Source organism: Cuculus canorus, chromosome 2, assembly GCF_017976375.1.
Source record: "Cuculus canorus isolate bCucCan1 chromosome 2, bCucCan1.pri, whole genome shotgun sequence".
NCBI classification, from domain to species: Eukaryota; Metazoa; Chordata; class Aves; order Cuculiformes; family Cuculidae; genus Cuculus; species Cuculus canorus.
In genome coordinates this window covers 107,650,385-107,664,342 of record NC_071402.1, presented here as the reverse complement: position 1 = coordinate 107,664,342, position 13,958 = coordinate 107,650,385, and positions in this window count along the sequence as shown.

Sequence of the window (13,958 nt, the reverse complement as noted above, 5' to 3'; positions counted from 1 at the left end):
ACACCATCTTATTTTAGGCACCTAGCTGAGGTGCCTCAATGAGGAACCCCAAGGCTCCTCACAGCCCTGCAGTGAGCAGGCAACACCAAAGGTGAATCAGAGCTTCTAAAATCCGAATTCTCTGTAGAAAGCTCTTTCTTCTTAAGATGAAGAAAGCCTGAGGCATCTAAGATCTGGAAGAGGTAGCTTAGCAAGGAGGCTGATGTTGAGCAGCAGGACCCCTGGCAACAGCTTATACTTCCTCCAGATTGCCTGAAGGTTGTATATGGTAAATTATGATCCTGTTCCAACTAGACAGAATCACTAACAGTGGTGAGGCCCATCTTTTGTAATGTGTCCAGAAAAAACGCCGGATGAACAAACTACCATATCATATACCTTTCCAGTGCAACTCGCAATCAGGTAAGACTAAGTGACAAAGGATCTTCTGGTCTGGATATTTGCAAAGTTAAATGATGGGAAAGAGAATGTACATTAAATGATGTAGCAGGAAAAGAGAATGTGAAGGCTTTGAAAGATCCCCTGTAAGCACACCTAGCCCCACATATTTCCTTCATATACTAACTTGTGGTCGCTAGCAACAGGAAAGCCAAAAGCATCCCTGCCCCTGTCTGTAGTTCTAATTTTTAAATGAGATTTTTCTCCATATTTGTTTCGGATTTTTTGGTTTTTTTCTTATCTTAATAATAGAATTTCAAAACCAAAACATTTTTAATGTTCCAATTCCACTCTTGTCAAAACTACTGATAGGATTTCAGTTTGCCTTTATATTTTAATTTGATTTTTTGCTCTCATTTTGCACACTACTGAAGTATGATTCTCCAGTGGAGTGTAATTCTCTGTATTACGGCAGCCATTCTCTAACACAATTCAAACAAAATGTGAACCAATAAAAATTATACTATTACTTAACAAAATAAAGTTCATGGTACCAGTGTTAAGAACGGTTTGTAAAAGAATTAACACTACACAATTTTGCCATATACATGTGACAGCGACAGGCTTCTACTTCCCCCAGCACTTCTGAGACTATCCCACAATTAAGGTGATGTTGAAAGATTTTACTTTCCATCTCGTCAGAGAGAGATTTCTGGTCCTCATGGTACTTGGACTGTAATTTTCTTTGTTGGTGGATTTGCCTTCGTTCCTTCCCACTAACCCTGAAAAGCAACCACACAGTCAAACAGCAGCGACAGGTTAGTGCAGGCATCTGAATTGTCACGTCCCATTTGATTCCCTGGCAGGCATTATTCTCCTTATGATTTGGGCTGCGGCCAGTCAGATCATGAACGCCATTATTTTGCTTTTCAGCTCGCTTATTATAGCACCAGCAAGTTGTTCCCTTCCTTGGATTTTTCTCTTCTTCTCCTCTTCAGCAAAGTAAAAGATACTTTGTTGTGCTAAAGTAATCCACAGACACCCAACTACCTATGATATGAAAATGTTGAGGACCTGCTAATAGAGACAGAGCAAGGAAGTAGATCCCATGATGCAAACCAGATTAACTTCACCAGATTAAGATAGCTTTAATATCAGTCTCTCCTTCCCCTCCAGCCTGGAGGGGAAACAGCTGCATTGCTTGAACAGCTCCTTATCAGCCAGCGTCCTGAATGCCAGCCTCATATCAGTATTTGTCTTTTAACTAGCCTTGTTCCACACAGTAGTGGTAGATTAACTATGTATCTCCCTAAATGAGCTAAGAGCATTGCTTTTCCCTATTTTTATATACATTGTACATATACACCTGTTTTTACCTATATTGCGTGTGTTATTTCTGCCTAGATTTTACACGTTATCGTTTCCAGACCACAATTTAAATTAAAGTGTTTGAGTTGTCGTGACAGCTACAATCTTCAAATTGCCTAAAGAAAATTTAAAATTATCTAGGTAAAAATTATGTCGTAACACCCTATGCGTGCTCCAAACCACTCCCTCCCTGAGCCTGCTGCTCCTTCTTCAAGTGTACCAACACAAATAAGTAAAACAGGTAACAACTCCAACTTCTCTTAGCAGTTCAAAAATAGAACTACAGCCTCACCATTCCTAGATCCAGGGTTTTTTTGCCAGATCAGAGTGACCTTGATACTAAATGAACATAGCCTATGTCCTATTTGTAGAACTAGCTGTTTCCCTTGTTGATACAGACACACTTGAATAAATGGAAATTAAGCTGCAGAAGGGTGGTTTGAAATGTACACACACCATACACCCCCGCACACTGCGCAACCATGCACACAAGCACTCTTTTATACCATGTGCAATACAGAGGTGATTGTTCTACTCTGCCTCTTGAAAGAAGGGCAGCACAAAGCTGCCTTGTCCCCAAAAGAATTGAACAAATACTACTCTGGAAAGGGAAGGGAGAAGAAGAGTTTACCACACTATGTACTTCAAGCATGTAATGCTAAGTGCCAAATACAAGTGCCCAGTTGCTCTAGGTCCCCTGTGCAGCTAATGGCACAATGGAGGCCACACCACAGGGAACAGGTAACAGGTACCAGGCTTATTATCACTACAGGTGTAGCAGATTTATATTTCAAAGCTAACCAATTTATTGCTCTGATCAAACTGCTGAATCATTAAAAAATAGTTTCCTATAATTAATACTTCAATCATCAACAAACAAGCTAATAAAGAGAAGCTTACTTTGAATTATATACAGTGTAAGACAATATTTTAGTTTAAATCAAAATCTACAAGAATACTTTTCATGGTTAGAATTCCATTGTTGACTAAATAATCTAGATTAGACTTCCATTTTTCTTGTTGCTTTAATCTGATTTTTTTAACATATGAAAATTGAGTGTACTGAGAATTGCCAGCTAGGTATTTTATTTATATATATATATATATATATATAGAGAGAGAGAGAGAGAGGTATTAAAGCCAAGTCACATCTTCCTAAAAAGTCAGAAGTAGTAAAACTAGGTCAGATATGACGTATATTTTAAGTATAGGAGTATAGGAGACCCAGCATATAATAATAACATCACTTGGCAGCCACTTGCCCTATATTTCCTACTGACATACTCTGGGCTAAATCTCTGCACAGCAACTGGCAGCTTTCATCTTACGATGCTGAGCTGTTAGCAAACATCCTTTGCAAAATGTGGGAAGCCTAAAAAGCAATTAATTTCATTTAAATTCCAAACATTTGAAAAACAGGCCTCCAGCCTAAGATAATTAGGCAGACATCCCCAGAGATGGGGTCATTCTACAGTGCATTTTAGTTTGAGTACAGAGGAAGCCTAGCTGACTAGCTTATGTGTTTGCCTAAAATGTGGATCTGTAGCCTCAGAGGAGCTGAATCCTGCCCTGACTGGTTAAGCATCAGCAAAGATCCAAGTAACTCATTCTCCGGTATGTTGGAAGTAGTAAGCACTACTCTGATGGCTCCTTCAGGATTGCTGCCCCTATGATCAGATAGGAGTTTGAGGCAGTCCATGCCTGTGTAGCAAGGGGTATCCCATGGTAGCTTGCCCATCCATAGTCCAGCAAAGTCAAGTTACATGGAAAGCTGCCTCCATAAACCTAAATCCTATGGGCTTCTTGTTCCCAGCCCAGCCAGAAAAAACAGGAGCAGAACAGGTATCGCCTGAAGACCACTTAAACCACCAAATACCTCCAGCCATGCAAACTGTTCTCTTTGCATTAGCATATAGCAATGGTAGAAAAACTAGAAGAGATTCCCAGCTGTCACCAGTACCGCACAGATACCAAGGTGTGGCTGAACAGAACTGGTACCCATGAAATTGTCACTACCATACTCTTCACAGAAAAGAAGCATTTACCTGCGTGCAACCAGGCCATCAGATAATCTGTACACATGCCTCATCCCAAGAACTTGAATGGCATCATAAGGAGAGACAAGGAGAATCAGATTAGTGGATGGGCAAAGAAATAGAAATCTTGGGCTGCTGAGGGAGCAGTCTGTCAGGAGCTCTGCTTCCTCATTGTACCTACACACATACAAATACGTGTTGGTATTAGTAGAGATTGAGGCAGGGGAGAAAGGAATTAGGTAGATTTTTTTTAAAAGTCTGTTTCATTACGCACAAGAACATAATAAGGGAGTCTGGCTCTTTCAGGCTACTCTATCACAGTTCATTCTTTATTAAAATGATGTTCTATTATTTTTCCATCCACTGGATCAATGCCAGTGCTAAGGGTACCCAGAGCACATAACTGCACAGTAATATAAGGACTGGTAGGGATCAATAGAGCCACAACCTCAAAATCACAGGTAACAAAATAAAGACATTTAGTTTACAAGACTCCTAATCCTGCATACCCCAGGTCACTAGACAATCTCACATCCCAAATTAAGCGACAGGCCTTCAATGTGCAATGTGCCAGAGAAAAACAGCGACAGGGATCAAGGACAGGACACGCAAGGCAGCAGCAATGCTTTAGGTCCCTGCACCAGCAGGAGCTTTGAAAGGTGAAAATTCCTAGAAGATTCAGATAAGCAGGCCACTGTCTACATTTCAGGTGAAAAAACGAACAGGCAAGCAAGTAAACAGTCAGCAGTGATCCCCACTAATCTCACCCAAGCGAAAATATCTTCCTGACCCTCAGCTCTGGATATGGGTTTAACACAGATCACAAAACAGCAGAGAGACTTTTCCATTATCATTAGGAAACTGTTATTTTAGTTTAATTGTACCTACATCTACAGCAAGTATCCACCAAGTTGCATCTTAAGAAAAGCTGAATTCATAGTAACTAAATACACATTTCAGAGAAGTGATACATGAGGCAACTAGCCTTGGTGGTTATCTAGGGAGAGATTTTTATGTTGTTATGCTGATATAAGTTCTTGGCACATATTATTGCTGATTAGAAGAGAGAGTCTTGAGCAATCTCTTTCGATAGTCCCTGCCTGATAGCAGAATACCAAGTGCTCATATAGAGCCAGTGGACTACAAAAAGTAATGCAGGAAGGAATTAGTTTCCTTCAGATTCATGAAGCTTTTGCACACTTTTAGCAAAGCAGGCAATTTGGGCCAAGAAAAGAGGCATTTATAACTTCTCCGATTGAAAGGGTATATTTATTTCCCCATTTATTTTTTCAGCACACATCTGCAGCCATTTCAAGAGGACAATGTACAACAGGTGACCAAGACGAGCAAAGGAGGGAAGACTTTAAATATTCAACTGTAAATCATTAACGTTTGGACAGGAATACAAGGATTTATACTATTTTCATGTGTATTTTCTAATGCTGCTTTTTAAGAATTGTATGTTGCTGCACTCACTTCCATATAGTACTAATATTCCCTTTCATCTATGAATGGAATCATAAAAATATTCTTTTGTACAGAGAATCAACTTTTCTCAGTAATAATTTCAGGAAGTTAAAAGAATATGAAGAAAAAAAAGATTGGCAGTGATTCACTTGCCTCCATCTTCATGAAAGCGAAGGTGGGAGAGGCTGATTCACTGGAGTGAGGGTGAGCAAACACAATCAAGCTTTCAGATGCAGCCAGGTCAGCTGCTGGCACCACAGGGAGAGGTTCTTCACCCTTCCCCATTCTCCTCTCTGCTGCACTGTCCCATCCTCTCCTTTGGTGCAGCAAATGCATTTCTCTTTCACAGATAAGACCTGTGTAGAGATGAGCCAAATGAGCACCAGTGTTCAGGGAAGGTACTGAAAATTTGGCTATGGTGATCCCAACATTCAAACTTGAACTGCCTTTTCTTTTTTTTTCTTTTCTTTTTTTCCGAATATTCTAAGGGTCTGCAGTATTTGCCCCAATGTAAAATTAAAGTCATCTTGTACTGAGAGGAAGCAAGAAGGCTGTGGGGTGAATATGCGATAATGTAAGAGGGAGGCAGGACCATCTCCCTTCAGCAGCAGAAGGCTATAAGATCAGTCAGCTGATCCAACTGCAGCCTTACCTAAATCAGTGTTGTATTCACACTGTGTTGGAGTATCTTCCTCCTATAAAAACTCCAGAGGGACAATTCGCCCAGACCTGTGCAGTCCTCTAAAGAAAGTCCCAGAGAGGCACAAGGCACAGCTTGTTCCAGGCTTCTACTGGTACATCAGCTCAAAGAACCCATTGGTCCAAAGTCCATGGTATCTTGCTGTTAATCTCACTACACCTCAGGGCTGGAGTATTAGTATTGAACCATCTCAGCCAGGAGACAGAATAGTTAACATCTCTTCTAAGAAATAATCAATCAACTTGAATGCCTCTAATAAGGCCAAAATTTAGTAATCAGATCATAAACGCATTGTGCATTTCTCATTTTAAAACCTAGCGCTTCCTCAGAGGATAAAGCCTGCAAAGATTGAAAGCTGCAAAGATTTCAGCTTGAGCAGGTTCAAAGGACTGCCTGCTCCCAGAGGTCATTGAGGCATGGAGGCCTAAGGAAATTATAGAGCATCAGGGCCCTGGGGGTGGTAAAAGATCTTAATAGCTCCAATCAGCCTTACCTGGGTTCTTCCCCTACACCTTACCCAGGGCCCCAGCCTGAGCTTTACTGTAGGTGGCCTGGCTCTGATCCTGCTTCTTGGATGAGCCTCAGCCCTACGCTCTAGGCAGCTCGTCTTCAAAATGGACACCTTATGTGGAGATTTCAGCTGCTCTCCAGCCCTGCCTCCCAGATGGACCCAGGACCTCTGCTGCACCCTTCTCTCCAACTGCATCATCTAACACCCCTAGGCAGAGGGACCAGCCTTACCTCCTCGTTCATTACCAGTCCTCGTCTCTGCTTAACTGATTGAGACCTGGCAGACAGCATCCCATGGGTGAGCACACAGCCTGTGCCAGGGCCACCCATGGCTCCTGATTTGCCTGCTGTTAGGGAACAACCAGCTCTCACTTCTCCCCACCACAGAAATAGAGTCATGCAAGCACATACACCACAGAGAAAACAAATGTGAAAAGAACACACTCAAGATCTTTGAGGTAGGAAAAAAAGGAAGGAATGCTAGGTTCCTTTTTAGTTGTCTATTGTACAGATGCAGTACATCCACTTTCCTCCCTGTCCAAATGACAGTACTAATGCCAAAGCTGGACTTCTTTTTCACAGTAATTATCATATTGGCCATGCTATCAGGTGTGTCAAGACAAAGGCCAGGGTGTGAGCCCATTAGGCTTGACGATACCAGAGGACACGTGACTGCAAATCCATTCAAGACACCTCCCCTCTTCCTGTAAGCTTTGCTTCTCTTCTTTCAAGAGATATTTGTTTGAGAAATAATAAAATTCTGTACAAAGCAGAAAGTAAAATCTCCCACAAAGAAGAGCGTATTTCCTTCAACTAATAGTAAATATGACAGAATAAAATCAGCAGTGTTTTTCCCAGTCAAGGCTCTGCACAAAACTGCTTTCTAGCCCAGTACACTTGAATACTTCGCAACAAACAGTAAATTCACATCTTTCAAGTTTCTTTCCAACATCTTCCTCTTAGGCTATACGTGCTCCCAGGTGCATCAGGTGACATGATGAGGGAGAGCCTGTGGAATGTGACTTCTGGTGACAAGTACCTCCCAGCAGCATCATTTCAAGCTGTGAGCCCTGCTAAGCAAGTCATCCCTGAGTCAGCTTCTCTCCTCTTTCATGACTCCAGGCGCTAGCTGCAGCTGGGCAAGGAGTCACAAATACTGCTTCCTTCTGATGCACAAGAGCAGAAGAATAAAGAAAGGCTGAGGTACTAAGCTGCAGGCGCAGGAAGGATAGTAACTTCCTGCAAGGAATCTAATGCCAGAAATTCAGCAGGTTTGTAGCTTGACATCAGAATCTTCCTGTGCAACAGCACACAGATAACCATTAAAATAAAAGATACTAATAGCTAATAACTAATATTCATAGCTAATGAATATGCTTCATAAAGAGTAGCACCCAGGTCTGCTCCCTAGTCTACCATTAACACTACAGGATTTTTGACCAAGTGGTAGAGTAATTTTCCTTATAGCTTAAGCAACAGTGATTAACCCTAAGGACTTGTGTTCCAGATTTGTTGCATTTTCTTCCCATGTCTTTCAGCGAGGCCTGTGCAGCTGAAGAGTCACAGTCCTGCCTCTTGCCATCTAACAGCTCTTTAGGACAAAGGACTACATAGTAAAGTGAGCTGACCAAGTCATTTATCTGACAAGTCTTACGATATATTTGCCCTTGTTTCACCCCGCTTGCAAAACTGGGGAACACTCACAGACTTCTGAATTTCAGGGGGTGTTCTCCATTATGCAACAGGGAGCAAGCAGCACTCATATCAGTATGAACATTTCTCATGACTAATGCCCTGCCAGCCAGCACCTTCTACTCCTATCTCCTGAAGCACTCTCTTGTTGCCAAGTCAACTTATTCAGCCTGGGGAGTTCTGAAATGGGGAACATTGAATGATTGCTAATGTGATCACAAATAAGAAGGTTTAAAAAGAAAAACAGTCTTTGAGTCACTGAAAGAGAGAAAGGTGAATGGCAGATTGATTCTGACGGTTCCATTTAGGGTTGCTCAGTCACCGATTCCACATAAAGCTTGAAAGGGAGAGAGATGAGAAATCAAAGTATTTGATAATAAGCTAGCACAGTTCATCTGTGAGGAGCCTGCAAGGGTACAACTCCTACTTTTACAAGAATGTGAATGATATTTTTTTTTTTTCTTACCAAGACAAACTTGGCTAAAAGCCATACCAAATCAGACCTACAATACCCACACGCAGAGAAAATGAACATTATACAGTCTATCCGAGTGACTATCCATCACCTCTTAACATTTCACTGGTAGACAGAATTGTTTTTCATAGTGTAGCCATTTCCAGCAGAAAGATCTTCAAGGAAGCAAGGGTTAATTAACTAAAAAAAGTAGTACAGCACTAAAAAAAACCCATTTAAATTAAATTTATGAATTTGCTTATTATTTGATGGGAGCAAAAGGGGCCATAGTTGTGTTGTGAAGGGGAGGGTACTTTTATATCTATCAACACCTAGATTATTCTTCCCCAAAACATTTGATTCAACAGGCAAAATATATATACACATTACAAACACTAAAAACTCAAGGTAGAAGGAAATGACTGGCAGTTAGAAAATGTATGTGATGGCATTTGATGGGCATAAATATACATAGACATCATCTCACAGACAAAGAGCTACAGGCAGGCTGCTAACTATGGTGTTCTTTCCAAGGATCAGGTATTTCTCCTTCAACACAGCTTTTGCAGTTCAACTTTTTAATCCAGCTTTGTGTCACTTAAGAGTCCTCCAGCCTCTGGACTGATGTGTGATTTAAAGATAAATTCCCATGATCATAAGTTATCCATTTACCACAGTATACGAGGTAGATGTATGTTACCTACCCATGGCGACTCCCAATGGAGGTTGTGTAATGAAGTACTGAGTGCAGCAGCAAAGCCTTGTGACCCTCATTCCAGTTCTCAGGTTCAGCTCTCAGGCACCAAACCAAACCCATCTAAAGCAGATGTTTAGACAGTTGCCACATGGGCTTTCTGGAGAAGTACAGGTATGACTGGACTGTTAAAGTCAGCAAAAGAACATGGGGCAAAACACAGCACTGGAGAAAAAAAAACAAATAAGGAGTCAAAATTTAAGAATAACGTGTTTAAAGGAACAGAATCAGCAATAACACGCTCAACAATGTACTTGGAGACTTTGGCATCTCAGATGCAACACCTCCAGTCAGAATGCAACATCCAAAGTTATTCTTGGACCATTAGACATGGAGATGTCTGACCCGGGCTAGAACTAAGAACAAGGTTGCACAGGCTATGCGTATTTTCAAAGCAGCACCAAAGTGTGAAACTGAAGGAAAGAGGGACCTTTAGAGCCATTTTGTGAAGATGCACATTTGCAGATGGGCCACCAGTCCATATGGAGTGAATAGGGCAGCAGAGAAAGGCCACCATCTCCAGGCAAAGGCAGGAACCAGGTCAGGCTTTGAAAGGTCAGGCTGGGAAAGAGTATTGTAGTGGACAAGATATGTGGGCTCCTCTGAGACATAGTCTTTGTTAGTGATGGAAAAGATATGTGCAGAATATGGTTTGAAAAATGTTGATGATCAAAGGAAAACAAAAGATGATTGCTTGGGATGGGGTGTCTACCAGTACCCTCACGCAACAGGTGGCTGAATTGACTAGGCAATGGGAGCTGACAGATGAACGTAAGGCAATGCCTGATCCAGGCCTGTCAGCAAAGCTCCCTGCAGTGTTACACAGAGCTACTTAGCTCACCAAACTCTCAGTGTATCGCCTTTGGGCAGAGAGGGATGTTCAGGAAGAAAACACAGAGTCTTCAGATGTCTTCAGATGCAAGAGCCCTAAGGTTTGAAGACAGAAGTTCAGTCAATCACCTTGTCTCAAGTCAGTTCATGACAACAAATCGGCCCATCTCATCTACGCAGAAATCAGTTGGAGACTTCCTGACCTGCGCAGGGAATCAATCATTAATTGCACTGGCGAAGCACGAAGACACAGTCCTGATACCCAGCTACACCAGAATTGTAACTTTAGGAGATATCTGAATTTCATCCCGATATTGCACTTATGATGTAAATGGCATAGATCTTGCCACACTTCTTCCAGAAGAGTAACTAGGGACAGGAGAAGACACTCACTCAAACATTGCTAGGAAAGTGTTTGTGACATGTATTGATCATTATACACACGCAAATTAAAAACAGAGCTCTTGGTCAATAGAAAAAGACATATCCAGAACAAGAGTCCAAATACACTTCATTAGTCCGTTACTTACAAACAAGACGAGGGGCAAATGTTTTAAGGTCTTAGTTTTAAGATCTTTACTAAAGGAATAAAAGACATTTCCTATCAAAAATGTATCTGTAGAGATGAAAGTTTGTCAAAGGTTTGGCAGTGTTTTCTCCTGGTGTGAGAACATGATATAAAGGGTCTACTAAGGAAAGAATAGTAAAGAAATAATTTTAAGAATTAAACAGTGGTCTCACATATCTGGACACTCCAAAAGGTCACATCAAATACAGAGCATTAATCAGATATAAAATGATTAACACCAAAGAAGATGCATGGGATGAAAAATTTTCCATCACACTGATGACTCAGAGCTTTTCTCCTGCTGCCCCTGGATTTTTTTCCTTGTGTGGCAATAACAACTTCAACAGTAGTGGACTGATGCTGACATACCAGATGAATAGCAGCCAGTTGGAGTATTAACTAGGCCAGTGTTTGCATATATTGTGGCACTAGAATTTGATTTGAGTATTGCCATTAAGACTGCAAACCATCTAGGCACTAGGCAGAGGTGTAAGTGTAGGCTCAGCTGGATGCCAGACCCTAGTATTAACAACGGAATGGTATCAATGATCAAAAGAGATCAAACTCTATGGTTAGTTTCCTAACCCATAGCTCAGTCCTTTGAGGCTAATCTGAATGTGACTTGAGGTTTGGCTGTGACCTTGGCTTGACTTGACTCAGAAAAACTTCTTGTAAAAGGATCACAAACTAAAGTCAGCAAGACAAGTAAGTGAAAAGAATATTAAAGAAATTGTGGAGTTGGAAATACTCAGTGACCTAAAAAGTACATCACTAAGACTTATAGAACTCAGAGAACAGCAGAGGGTCAGGAGATGGACAGATAATGGATCAGTTCACTCCAGCACCTTCCTGCCTCCCTGGCAACTGCCTGGCCAGCAAAGACTCACCACAAAGAGGTCTTTCCTCTCTCTGTGCCAGAATTTACCACCTCCTACTTTTGCACTTTTTCACAATAGGGAAGTGATTTATATTTAAAACAGCTGCTAAAAAAATCTGTGTGAGAAGAGTATTCAGTCAAGGTCACATCCCTCATCCCTTTTACCAGTAAGTCTATCAGCATATAGAACAGGGAGGTAAACCAACAGAAGGAAGTGTTGGTTAGATGTCAGAAGGATGGTCATTTCTTCTGTCGGTCTATCAGATGTGACTATGGGAGTCTATCTCAAGAGATTATGAATCATCTGTCCTTGATCCTGCTCCCACAAACAGTGGAAGCCGTAGTGTGCTACACTGAAATCACAGCTTAGCTTGTGAGCAGAAGTTTATAGCAATAGTAGAATTTCCTATTGATTAATTTCTCTTTCAATCTCAAAACTACCCTCTGCTGAAGGATTGCCGAGTTCTAAAGTCAGTCAGCCAAATAATAGTCTAGACAATGTGATCACGAAATACTCAGGACTACAGCTTCAGAGCTTCAAATTCACTTGCCGTCTGCTTTGCCAACTCTTTCTTCCACCAAAAATGCACAGTATTTTAAGGCTGACAAAGAAATTATATTTATACTTCAGCTGCAGGCTATCCCTGCAGATTTTGGAGATAAAAAGAGTGAAGCATCCAGTTCCCATTAACTCCAGGACTTGTTCTCCTGTCATTTAATATCTACCTCAATTATCTTCAAGAGGTGGTTCCTGAGGTTTTTTTTTAAAATAGGTGTCTCAGCTTCTCTACTCACCAGAAAACTCCCAAAATCTTCAGACAATGAATATGCACTTAAACTCGTCTATATCAGTCATTCAAAGCTTTAAGCTCACATGTGAGGGTTTGTAAGCCAAAGGGTCCATAGCACCATCTTTTTCATCCTCCATGAATTGCTCTCATTGTAAGATAATGAGCGTAGAGCTTAAAAACACTTGTTACATAAGTTATCTGAAAGTAAAATACCTGATATTACTTTAACCCATGCAACCCTAGGGGGATCTGATGTTCTAAACATTCATTGTCAATTCACACCCTCACAGTTCAAACACTTCACAGCTCCATTCCCCCATCGTTTATCAAGCCCTACCCCTAGAATGACTTGAGCACACAGAAAACACATCTCACTGAAACCTGAGCTGGGCTTCCAGTCCCACAAATGTGTAGCATAACAACAGGATTTGCAAGCACTTGCACAATGCAGATATTGTTAGTACATAACAGCCTTGGGAAACTACAACAAATAAATGAGAGAATGTAGAACAAAAGGTTAAAAGACTTTATTTTTCTTTTAACACAGAAGAGTCACTGGTGTTTTACTTTACCTTTGCATGCAGAGAAAGTATTATGTAAAGTCATTAAAAACTAAGTTAGTCTACTTTTTTTTGTTCAACATGTTTTTATATACTCCAGCTGAAATGGTCATCTGAACAGGAATGGAAATTATGTATTGCTCACCTCTCCTCACAACCTTGATTTCACAATTTCTTCCAGTTATTCTTAAAAGCCTGAACAATGAAACTGACCCAACCCCAGCCCACGCTGCCTCCCACCAGTCTTCTAAAGACGGCTCTGTGTCCAGCTTTTATTGCACTGAAATATGTCAAAGTAATTTTTGGAGAAGAGAAAAAGATGACGGGGTTGGGGTGGAAAGAAGGGAAAGAAAAAGACTGAAAGAGATCCCTTCTCTTGAAAACTGACTATTAAAAAAAGCATCATGAGCAAATATGATGGCTTCAACTCATCTTTCCCAACCTAAATGCAACTTTTATTTTAAGATTTTGCAGAAGCTGTCTATGTCCATAGACTTGCAGCTACTCACAGCACAACAGGTAGCTGTGTTGTTTCGGCAGCCTGTGGAGTCCAGAGCTGGTCTGGTACACAGCAGGTGAACAAGGCTGCAAGAAATGACCCTGAAGCAATAATTGTTGCCACTACGTGTCACAAATGCCAAATAAAACCCAACTCTTCATCCCCTTTTTTTCTCAAAAAGGCTAAAGACACTACTAAATTCAGAAGTTGCTAGGACAGTCATTTCTGAAAATCATGCAATGGTTTGAGTTGGAACAGACCTTTAAAGATCACCTAGTCAACTATGGGCAGAGACACCTTCCAGTGGATCAAGTTGCTCAAAGCTCCATCCAACCTGGCCTTGAACACTCCCAGGGACAGGACATCCACAGCTTCCTTGGGCAACTTGTTCCACCACCTTTTAGCCGATCTAAATCTACTCTCACTCAGTTTATCGCTACAGGTCTGGGTAAAAAGTCTCTCTTAATCTTTTT